The 12,769-nt window shown below is 33.2% G+C and overlaps 1 long non-coding RNA gene across 1 annotated transcript; it reads right to left on the reverse strand.

The window, feature by feature from the left end:
* Nucleotides 1-657: 657 nt before the first annotated feature.
* On the reverse strand, nucleotides 658-2,995 carry LOC128281791 (uncharacterized). Its single transcript, XR_008272062.1, has 2 exons — nucleotides 2,893-2,995; nucleotides 658-824 (listed from the first exon to the last, which is right to left on the reverse strand). It is a non-coding gene; the product is annotated as an uncharacterized LOC128281791 (long non-coding RNA).
* Between the last annotated feature and the right edge of the window lie 9,774 nt (nucleotides 2,996-12,769).

The following is a 12,769-nucleotide window of genomic DNA, read 5'->3' on the forward strand; positions in this document are numbered from 1 at the left end:
TTAGAGAACTTACAGATTTGGTGCCGGAGACTCGGTGTGCCACACTTCCAATAACATCTTTCCAGAAACAAGTCAAGTTTTGTTGATAAATTTCAAAACAAAATTTTTAGAAAAACCCTTTTCAAACCCCAATTTCGGAAAAAGAAAAAAAACAACAATAATTTTCTGCTACCTATACTTCAGTCGAGTTTTGTAACCTAGCTCTGATACCACTAAATGTAACACCCCAAACCTGGCCCAGACGTTATGGCCGGATCCGATGTGTCACATTAAAGTTTTTAAGAAAACCCATGCGTCTTTCAACGTCCTTCTTAGTGTTTTAAAAGATAGTCTTTGCTAAGTTAATAAAGTGAATGAAAGTTGTGCATCAGGTAGGTATTCGAAACAGAGGAGGTGAGCCTAGAAGGCTGCTTAATTACCAAGCTCTTCATTGGATCCAATCCTAGACATGCCCACAACCATTGCCACACTTTGGTGCTAGGTTAGGTTTTGAGAAAAACGAGTTGGAATTCATTTAAGTAGATATTTTTGATAAACTGATTAATTGTATTGTTGTGTTATTTTGAAAACAATTATCATTTTGGAAACGCGCCCTAGGTCTAACTCATATTGTTATCAGAAAAATATAGGGTATAAGATAAAATAATCCTAGAAAAATAATTAAAATGGCCTTATTACAACCCAAAACCAAATAATAATATTAATTAAGATAAAACTTATAAAGAAATAAATCGGCTACTTATTGCAATTAAAAGAAACAGAACCAGTAGTGTGGCCATCTCTGAGTCCCTCACAGCTCCAAACCATCTAAGCTTAGGGATTACCTGCACAGTTAGAAACGGGGTGAGTTTACGAAAACTCAGTGTGTAACCCCAATAACAAACAAACAGTAAATAACACGGTATCAGTACAATCTGGGCCAAAGCTCTATTTAGTCTTGACATATACTGGGCCGAAGCCTTTTCATAAATCATATCACTAGGCCGAAGCCTTTACTGTAAACGGTATGGCCCCTAGGCTGATTTTAATATCACATGTAATGTCAATGGATGTATGTAAGCCCATTTCAATATCACATGTAATGTCAATGAATGTATGCAAGCTCATTTGGGGAGACTACTCGACCCACCATCCGCTACTCTCCACCCGTACCAACCAAGCTCTCCATCTGGGGAATAACTCAACCCACCCAACCAAACTCTCCACTGGAAGCATAGCTACTTTATCATATAATTGGAGGCCTAGCCTCTTTTAATAACTAGGGCAAAGCCCTTTCTGATAAACTGGGGCAAAGCCCTTTTCGGTAAACTGGGGCAGAGCCCTTTTAGCACTTCCTCCATCAATATAACCCATATCCCATGCAATATGTCATGTATGCAGAATGTCATGCCCATATTTGAATTAAACAATCACAGTCAAGTCATTCATATCACCAACATATATTCACAATCAAACCCGTTAACCACACAGTCCAAGTCAGTCACTTGCCCACAAGGGTAAAGCAGTCATTTTTCATATTATAAGGGTATTTTCGTAATTTTACCAAAAATCAGGGTTTTCCATGTTCATTAGAATTGTCAATATTTCCAAGTGTTTAAACAATGATCTTTAACCCCCTTATCAAATTCGGGCTTTTGGGCCCAAAACCCTTAATGGGCCCTACGAATGCTGATTTAGCCCACTAAGCCTGCTTAACCCAAATTTTACAACAATACTAACCTTTTTAACATGCAACTTTTCCAAATTCCATTTTCTATCAATTTTACCCAAATGGGCCCAAAAGCCCATTTGGCCTAATTCCTGCCCATTGAGGCCCAACTTACCATCGTGCACAAAATTGAGTTCTTACAAAATTGAGTTCTTACCCGTTCCATCGATCCAAACACCGATCTTATCGTATTTATCATATCTATACCCACATACAACATTACAAGTTCCCAAAATGTCGGTATTTTAGCATTTCGGCTTCTCAGCAGATATTAATCTAAGCTACTGGGAGGGCTAGTACACACCTGTTATGGGTTGAAGTTGAAACGTTTCCATAATCAATCACCTACGATAACCACCACCTGTCACTCAAACTTAACTAATCCAATATCAATATATGTAAATCCTAAGCACATCAGTCATATGGAGCATAAGGGCATATTCGTCATTTTACCATACAAGGGTATTACGGTCACTTTACCCTACAGGGACTTTACGGTCTTTTTACCTATTAGGGGTATTTTAGTCATTTCATCCTGCAAGGGTGTTTTGGTAAATCTACAAACCAAGGTTATTTCAGTAATTTTGTAAACCAATGGTATTTTTATAATTTTTAGAAAGTCAAGGGTATTTTTGTAATTTTGTAAATCAGGGGTATTTCGATAATTTCACAAACCAGTGGTATTTCAGTAATTTCACAAACCAGTGGTATTTCGATAATTTTACAAACTAGGGGTATTTTGGTAATTTTACAAACTAGGGGTATTTTGGTAATTTTATCCTATTGGGGTATTTCAGTAATTTCACAATCGAGGGTAAAACGGTAATTTTGTAAACTGAGGGTAAAATGGTAATTTTGTAAATCGAGGGTAAAACGGTAATTCTATAAATCGAGGGTAAAATGGTAATTCTATAAATCGAGGGTAAAACAGTAATTCTACAAATCGAGGGCATTTCAGTAATTTGGTAAACTAAAGTATTCTAAATAGGGATAACAATACGAATGGGCCTAAAGCCCAAATCTAGCCACAAATATGAGATTCACCTAGCCCAGTCCAATATTTACTACACAATCAAACAACTTATCCAATTGGGCCCGTAGGCCCATTAGGCCCACATAGCCTCTTTCATCCCATCGCAGCCCGAAATAGCCATCCTACAGCTAGAGTAGTGAGAAATACACACCTGATAGGAGACTAGACTTAATCCACGCTTCGGGCACTCTTAGCCGACGCCTAACCCAAACGAGCACGCCATACAGCGAAAGGGATCAGCCAAGAAAGGTACCTTTGCTCTCCTCGTGGTTCCCTCTATTTAAAGCCAGCTTTGCAACCACTCTTATGTTAGCTTTCCGATGTGGGATCCCTCCAACATCAGAGTTTAAATTCAACACCAACTCTTGTCGCCCCCTGTTAGCAAAATAAATGCTCCTTGCTTGCCATGGGATTCGAACCCATGCCTCCCCTCAGATGCTCCACACGCTACTTGCCACTAAGCCACAAGGCTTTTTGTGTCATATTTTATCCCCAATTAATTATAAGGTCTAGAGGCCAAAGTCCAGGTTCCCTTAAAAAAACCAAAATAAATTGCAACAGGCAAGGCTTGAACCCAAGCTCCCATACAACCTTAATGATGCCACAACCACTAGACTACAAGCTTCCTTGTGTCATTTATTTAACACAATAATTTAAAAAACCCTCATCCAAGCATCTAGGTTTTTTTTTCACTTAATACCAAAATTTTTGCTAAAGCCCAAGTTTGAACCTAAGATTTCTCCAACACTTCTCAGGGCCATTAACCACCAAAGCAGACATTTAATTGTGTTATTTCATTGTACAATTAAATACCTATATACAACCTCCTTACGGACCCGCACACAAGGCCCAATACTTCTAGGCCCAAATTCGGGGTGTTACATTGAGCATGATGTTCCCAAGCTTGAGGATGAGGGCCACTCCATCGTTATTAAGCATGATGAGTTGAACACAAGTGTTTAGCAAGAGTTCAGAGTTGGAGACTGTGACGAGATTGTGAGAAGCGAAGATGGTGTTTCATTCCGATTGACATATGAGTAGGAGTAGAGTTAGATGTAGAGGAAGAGCTAAATTTGCAACTAAGTGTAGGTGTGAAGGAGCTGACACACTTTCCGACCATTGTTTTAGAGGATCCAACTTACGTACTTCATGATCACATAAATTTTTCTTTCGATATGGAAACTACGGTTCGAGAAAATACGATTTTATATGATGTTTAGTTCGTATTTTTTGAAGTTGGTTAGGCTTTGGGAAGAAGTGACTTTTGATGTGGCTGTCTCAACGTTTGAAGTTAAGATAGAAAAAATTGTTTCAATCAAACTAGGAGGTTGTTATCTCGACAATAAAGAACAAACTTTGATTCAAAGTCTCAAGGACCTCATGGAAATTCCCTTATTGTGGTGACACGAATCACCCCAATTATTGATGACTTAATTAATTTTTGTTTGGATTTTTCTTATTTCTTTTTATTGTATATTTTTATCATTTTGTTTTTGGTGTGTTTTATTTTCTATGTAGGTCTACCCACTGAGAGCTACACAACATTGAGATCTTTAATGAAGTTTAAGGACTACTCCGTCATTTGGTTGCACATAGTTTTAAACTCGATGAGTTTTCTCAAACTAATCTTTAGTTGGGGACACATTAAGGATAATGTGTAACTTAAGTGTGGAGGGATGTATAGAAATTTTAAGTTATGTGTTTTGCTTAAATTTTTTAAAAAAATCTATAAAAATTTTAAAATTTTCTTTTCTAATTCTTTTTAATTATTCTTATATGGTTCTTGAAATATGTTGGTTTTGGGATTATTGGTTTTGATATTGAATGATGTATTTTTGAATTTTGAGCATGTAAATTTCGATTGATGTTAGATAACTTGGTTCTTTTAAAATGGATTACTTAGTTCAATAAGTTATATTGCATAATAGACTAGTGGTAATTATGCTTTATGTAAATATGTATGATTTGTGTCAAATGATAGATAGATTGTATAGATAGATTGTATAGATGCTTGTAGATAAGTAATGCTTGAATAAATTGTTATTCATTGGGGTAAATGTAAGTATGATTGAAATTGTATTTGGTGAAATGTTTAGGGATGTCCTAAGGCATTGTTTAATTAGTCAAGAGCCTAAATGACTAACCTTGATGCTATGTTATCCCTAGTTATCATGATTTGAGCCTTAAATTATTCGTTCTTGATGAATCTATATTCTTGAAACCTTGAGTCCAAACTAAGTTAAAAACTGAACCCTTCTTTATCTTTGATCTTAAAATGCACTATAAAATGGACATTGGGCCATGCATGTTAAGGGTTAGGAAGAGAAATTTTGGTGGTTTCACATTATTCTTGAGAGAAAAGAGAAGAGATTGTTTAATATGGTGTGCATAGACTCTTGCCAAATATAAAAAAATTGAGTGAATAAAAGCAATTTGAGGGTTAAAATTCAAGTGAGTGGAACAAAAGCATGGTTAGTGATAAAAGTAATATGAGTGAAAGAGTGAAATTTAAAAGAAAAATACTAAAACGAAAACCCATTTTGAGCTTAAAAGAAATCTTTCATTTCATAATTCACAAGTACTTGCTAGCTTTTTGTATGCACTAATATTAAATAATGTCTTCCATTTATTTGGAGAGATAAAGAAGGTGAGAAGAGGAGAAATAAGGTGGTGAGCTTAATGATTAGTTTGGGGATGAATAGGGAACAATGTCATGTACTTTGTTGTTTCTAATGCTTGAAATCTTTTTGAGCTATCATTTCGTTTGAAATCCAAATCGTCCTAAGCCTCTAAATGTTACAGGCCTAAAAGACCTATGTGACCTAAACATTTCCTTTGCACAACATTTTTTATTTGCTTATAATTAGCTTAATGAATGCTTTTGATTCGCGTTTTGTGTCTACTACGTATCTATATAGCTTATGTTGATGGATCACATATGTAGCAATCAGTTTTCCAATAGTGTCAGAAACAATAGTTTCGGGGCCACAAATCTGACGAGTGAATCAGTAAATATTATTATTTAATATTTACGAGTCAAATATAATAATATAATAAAATTTGATTTGATAATTTATGTTATTTGAATGAATAATTAGGTTTAAATGGTATATTCCTAAAGTTAAGTAGTTTTAGAAAAGAGGTATCGGAACTCATTTCTATAAAATGATCCCATATATGTTTTATTAAATATTTACAGAGTGTTATTAGGGTCATATTAAAATTTGATTAAGAAATTTTAATGATTAAATGATTAATTAATTAAAAGGACTAAATCATGAAAGTTGCAAAAGTTAGTATCTAATAGTTAAAGGAGTCAAATGACTAAATCCATAAAGTTATGAGGGTTTAAGTGGAAAATATGCCATAATTAAATGCATATACAGTTAGTGATTAGTTAATTATGTTATATGTTATATTTTTATAATAAAAAAATTAAAGGAAACATAAGTTAAAAATAAAGAAAACAAAGCAAAACATATTTTTGCTTTAGTATTCTTATTCAACTGATGAAGCACCATTTTTAGGGAACTTCCATCAATGCGTGAGTGAAATTTTGAGGTCTGTTTTTAGTAATTTTATATTTTTGAGATCGTGCAACTAGATTCAGCTAACCCGTATCTCCAATTCCAAAACTGTTAAAGATTTTAAAATTTTCCATTAAAGAGTTTGTGATGTTTGTAAAGTTTGATGATAGATTTATAAGTTTAATGGCTAAATATGACTATTTTATAGAGAGATTTTTAGTGATTTTAATGTTTAAGGACTAAATTGTTTAAATAGTAAAGTTTCATGGAAATATTTTACAATGATGAAAAATATGGATGTAATGAATCCCTAGTAAATTCGGCTAGGTGAATGGTGGTTAAAAATGGTTAAATTGCAAGTTTCGGGTATAGAGACTAAATTGTAAAAAGAGTAAAATGTTAGGGGTAATTTTATAATTTTTCATAAAAAGGTTAAATTTTGTAAATTTGGTTATTTACGTATTGAAATTAGCTTAATTGATTAAAGTTATTATATATAGATATAGAAACGAGATAGTTAGAGTTAGATCGAGGAAAAGCTAAGATTTCGGATTAGTCATCGACTTTATTTTTGCAACCGTGTTAGTTGAGGTAAGTTCATATTTTAATTAAAGTAATTTATTTGATTTCTAGAAGTAAACTGATATATATATATATATATATATATATATATATATATGTCTATAAATTGGTGGTTGGATTTATTGAATTGTAAAAAGGAAAATACCATGGTTGAAAGATACTATGACATTATATTCGGTATTTCCTAATCAATGAAAGTTTTGAAAAGGATGTTATCAGAAAGGATAAAAAATGAAAAGGTTAAAAATGATATCAATGAAAAGTCGGTATATCATCCTTCAACCATTCGCTATTAGGTAACATGTTTAAGGTGAGATATGTATCATAAGTATGAAAATGAGATGAATATTTTGATTAGTATAGTTTGATAATGAACATTAATGACTTGGTGTAATTATATGTTTCATATGTCTATAAATATACTATCTAGTTATGTTTGTGGTGTGTTTAGAGAATTAAATGGTTATGTGAGTATTTTGTGAGTATTCGATGTTGTTTCATTTGGTTCAGTGGGTAATAAAGGTTTAAAACAAAAAAGGTATGTATATGAAATGAGCTACGTTATTGAGAATATGGAATGGAAAATGTAATATGTATAATTCGAAGGAAAAATGTAACAAATGAATTATATGATGGATGATTTATATAGTGAAATCCTTTACATGATATGTTCCATGTTTCATTGGTTGATATGTCCTTAAATGTATCTACTAACTATGTGAAGTGTTGTGGATAGTAAAGAAGAATATCCATATGATCTAATGAGCAATGTCTAATGTTTTAATCGTTTTTGTTCGGTAAGTTTAAGTTTTCGTTATATGAGCTTACTAAGCACTAGTTGCTTATGTAGTTGTTTTATCTGTCTTGTAGGTCATTGGAAAACTTGATCGATTGGAATCTTATCAGAACACCACCACACTATCCATTCATCATGTTGGTAGTTTTGGTTAATGGTTATAAATGGCATGTAATAGGTGTTTATTTTATACTATTTACCAATGTGATGTGGTTTAAGTTTATTTGTCTATATGCCTTGATGTGGGCTTATAAATGTATATGTAAATATGGGTTTTAGCCACTTGTGAATGCCTTGTGATTTAGATAGCTTTTGGTTCATTGAAGTATGAATGCGGTGATTAAATGGTAGATATGTGATGTAAGTTTAAAATATGAATTTATGGCATTGAGTTTGAGTTGATTTGGATGTTAATTTGTGGTACCAATGAGGGTACATTGGATAGACATGTAGGTTAAATGATATAGGTGTGTTTTGGCATGTAATAAAGCTATAAGGTCATTCTAGTGATTTGGTTTGTTTTGATTTGTGCCAAGCTTGTTGTGAATAATGTTGTTAGTTGTTGGCATGTAAATAATGGTGTAAATATGTGTGGTTAGGCCCTTATGCATGCTTTATTGATAAAAGATATCATGTGGTAAAATGGCTTGTTTCTGGAATGGTATTTGGCATGCTTGGTACAGGTTTAAGATATGATCTTGAGATGCTGAATTGAGTTAAATTGATATGTAGATTGTGGTGCTCTCATTGGCATATTGGTTAGACCTAGAACGGTTGATTTGGTATGTTTGAAGTGTGTTTTAATGTGTTTTAGTTATGTGAATGCTTGTGGGATTGGATTGGCTTGGTGTGCAAGATTTATTATATGGAATAGCTTATTTTAAGGGTATTTTATGAAGCATGTGGGCTTTCACACGGTCATTTGCCACACACAGTCACCTCATAGGCCATGTGTTTCAAGTTAGTATGTAACACGGTCTAGCACACGTTATGCGACATGGCAGTGTGGCCCTATTTCGAATTCCACACGGACAGACACACGGGTTGGGACATGACCGTGTTTCCATACTTTGAAAGCTCACATGGTCTAGGCTATGTCACATGGCCTGGTCACACGACTGTGTGACCCCAATTTCCCTGTTTTCAAGTTTTTTCAAAAAAATTTTATTTTGTTTCAAATTGGTCCCTGATTGTCCCAAGTTATTTTTAGGGCTTTGAAGGCTCGATTTAAAGCCCATAAGATTATTTTTTACTATAATTATTAAGTTACAAAATTGTTTCCATTTTGAAGTTAAATGTTCTGATTTGTATGGTAATGCTCCGTAACCTTAGTTCGACGATGGAGACGGGTTAGGGGTATTACAACATAAGTGAGTATTTATTCATTTAAATTGCCTCTAGATTTTTTATTTCTTTAACTTAGTGAACTAGGTATATTTTCTTTAGGAGTACTTAAGTTAGCTAAATATGAATCTTAAGTTGCATATGAGATAGGTCTTGTACAAATTCAATATTCAATTTTGATGCTTCTTATTGTTCAACATATTCCAAGGCTCATCTTATGCATGTTTTTTTTTTTGGTTGGACAAGAGAACACTTAAGTGTTGGGGAGTTTGATCTACTGTAATTTAAGATAGATTTTAGTACAGTAAAGTTGTCATGAATTTAAAAGAATTAGAATTGGGTAAGAAAATAATTTAATTGAGAAAGTAATTAATTAATTTAATTTATTAAATTAATTGATTAAAAAAATATTTTTAGTGTAACGCCCCAAATTTTTAGATTTTTGAATGATTTTGTTTGTTAGATAAATTGACTTAGTTTGGTGGTTAAGTGCCTTGGGAGTTTGCTTTGGGTCCTATGTTTGAGTCCTGTTAAGTGTGAACAGTGGAATATTTTTCTTTTGTGTGGGGCTAATTGAGAATTAGAGTTTTACTTAAATTCTAAAAGTTATCAGTATATGAGGAGTTGGATGGGGGTTAAGATTATTATAAGATTTAATTAGATTTTAATTAAATCGAAACACTCCTATTTTTATTCCTTTTTGTAACCACCTTAAACCTTTTTTTTGTTTCACTTTCTTTTCCTTTTGCTGCCAATTTTCCATTCCAAATTCTTTCTTTGATTCCTCTTTTGCTCATCTTTGCTCTCTTGAAAATTAGAAAAGTAATGATTGTTCTTCACATGGATTAAACTTTGGCTGCAGAGTAATTGTTATTTTGATTGTCTCCTTTTTCTATTTTAAGCTTTATTTTGGTTTTGAATCAAGGTGGTTGATTTGGTTTCAAAGTAATTGATTAGTAATTCTTTGTGGTGTTCGATTAGGCGAAAAGGGTGAGAATCCAACTCCTCCATTAGAGTAGACTTCGAGTTAATCGTTGTTTTTCAAGTGGTAAGTGTGTTAAAAGTCTTTTTGGAAGGCTAAGGTTTTAAGATGTTAGGAGTGTTAACTGGTTGGGTTTTGATGAATTGATTGATGTGTTTTGTTGGAAATTGTAGGCTCGTGGGTTCCCGATACTGGAATGGAGCAAATTCGTAATCAAGTGGGTGAAAAAAAACCCAAAAATCTGTTAAAAACTGGACTGAAATCCTAAAATAGTGGCTGTTGCGAAACGGCCCAGTTTCTACATGGCCCAGCACACGGCCGTGTGTGGTGGCTGTATGCCGCACACGACCATGTGGGATTTATGCAGACTGTGTGTAGTGGCCATGTATAGTACACAACCATGTGAGATTGTATTGCTCATGTGGCTGGGTTGTGTGAGACACACGACCGTGTGAATCTTTATAGATCGTTTGGGTGACCCGGGTGGACCACACGGGCTAGGCTTTTAGGCTATGTGGGCCATATGACCATGTGGGCCTTTTTAAAAAAATTTAGGGCCCAAATAAGGGTCAGTTAGGGAAAATGACATTTGGGTCCGAGGACGTCCTGAGGGTCAGAAAACTATAAGTTTTGTACTTAAATTTGTGTGAATGACTCTAAGAGCATGGTAAATATGTTAAATTAGAATATAACTAATGGTTTTGATATGTGTTAAATAAGTTGTGTATATGAACATGTCATGCAACATATGCTATACGTGAATATGCCATATGTTTGTCATTATGTGATATGTATGTGTTGGGGTGGGATATTGTAACAGCTCGGTTTCAATGAAATCGGCACAGTGGTTCGGGACTACAAATCCAAAGTTGGAAGAAAATTTATTTTAATATTATTTTATGGTCTATAGTATGATAGAAATATCGTATGAAAATTTTATTAAGAAAATTTTACCGTTTACATGCCTTGCTTGATAAAAAGGACTAAATTACATAAAGTGTGAAAATTGAATTCTAGTAGCTAAAGGGGTATCAAATAGCTATGGAATTTTAAACTGGAGGTCCTTATCTGGAAAATAGACCATTTAGAGTAGTTAGTGGATAAGAATGATTATTCATCATTGGAAATTTGATAAATTATTAAGGTTGATTTTGGAAATTAAAGATTTAAAGTAATATTAAATAAAAGAAAAAAATCTATTTTCATCATCTTTCATAAAAAAAAAATGGAAATCCTAGCCATGGAAGCTTGAGTTTTAGTAAGCTTAATTTGCTTAATTAGGTAAATATTAGAGTTTTTCCATTGATGAGTATAGTTCAATTTTGAAGTTTTATAATAGAAAATGAAAGGTTGTTGTTAGATAAACAACTTTTGAAAAGAGAATTTTGATGAAATTATTAATTAGGGACTAAATTGAAAAGATGAAAAAATTATGGAGAAATTCTGAATTTTATGAAATGCATGGGCTACTATTGATATGTATGAAAATCGGCTAAGCTTGAATAAGGATTAAATTATATGAATTTCATTTTTCGAGCCTAGGGACTAAATTTTAATTAATTAAAAGTATTGGGGCAAAATAGTAATTTTTCCAAAGATGTGTGTTGGATTAAATTGAATATGAATTATATTAAATTGAGTTAAATTCATTCGTATGGATCCAGATAGACCTAATACAGAGGTAGATCGAGGCAAAGAAAAAGTATCAGATTAGTAGCCTTCGCATCTACATATACTTATCAAGGTAAGTTCGTGTAACTAAATTGTATATTTAAATATTTTAAATTGAATATTGTTGTGTGTGATTTGTACAAATTACCATGTATAATTCTGGTCACATATCCGATAATTATTGAGTCCCGTTTGAACCTTAGAAATTCGAAGGATACAAATGGCATGTCATTAGGGTTCCCGATTTGGTTGTGATCTTGCATGTGTTGCGGACACACCACAACTCTCTTGAGCTTCCTGATTAAGAGCTTTTTTGAGCTTCTCGATATTTTTCTCGTAAGAGCTTCCTGATACTCAGCTCGAATGAGCTTCCCGTTACTTAGCTCACATGAGCTTCTTGCTATATGGCTCGGAAGAGATTCCTGTTCACATGCTTGTATAGGCATACAAGTACATGAATTGACGAATTACAGATTTGTACACTTCATGTGTACTACCCGTGTATCCAACAATATTTTCAATGGTTCAATGGACAAAGTTCTACTATGAACCAATATGAGCTTGAAATGAACTATTACGGATATATATATACTTGAAGTACATGGAAATGATATTATAGGATATTTTGAAATATGGGATGGATGATACATATATGTGAAACCTGCCTAGTGATTATGTTCATCCATGATTATTGATTATTACATGAGTTTCACATGGCTAACATATTAAGGATATGTGTTTAGGCTTTTGGCCAAATTGGTTTGGTTATGTTAACATGCTTACCTTAAATGTGATTGAATGGTAAGTTAATTTCCATGTTATATGAACTTACTAAGCATTAAATGCTTACTCTGTGTTATTTTCCATGTTTTATAGTAATTCGGAAGCTCGTCTAGATTGGAAGTTGGTCGGGGTTGATTCACACTATCTAATGACCTTTTCGGTATAATTAGTAAATTAATTTTGGTTATAATGGCATGTATAGGTTAATTTAGCCATTAATGCTATAAAAATGTTTTGGTAGGAACTAGCCATTTGAATGGCTTGTGTTGGATATATATTTTGATATGTATATAAGTTGCCTAACCATGTTTGATGTATGTTTGTAATGGTTAAATGATGAATA

The sequence above is a fragment of the Gossypium arboreum genome, chromosome 10 (genome assembly GCF_025698485.1).
Source record: "Gossypium arboreum isolate Shixiya-1 chromosome 10, ASM2569848v2, whole genome shotgun sequence".
Classification (NCBI taxonomy): domain Eukaryota; kingdom Viridiplantae; phylum Streptophyta; class Magnoliopsida; order Malvales; family Malvaceae; genus Gossypium; species Gossypium arboreum.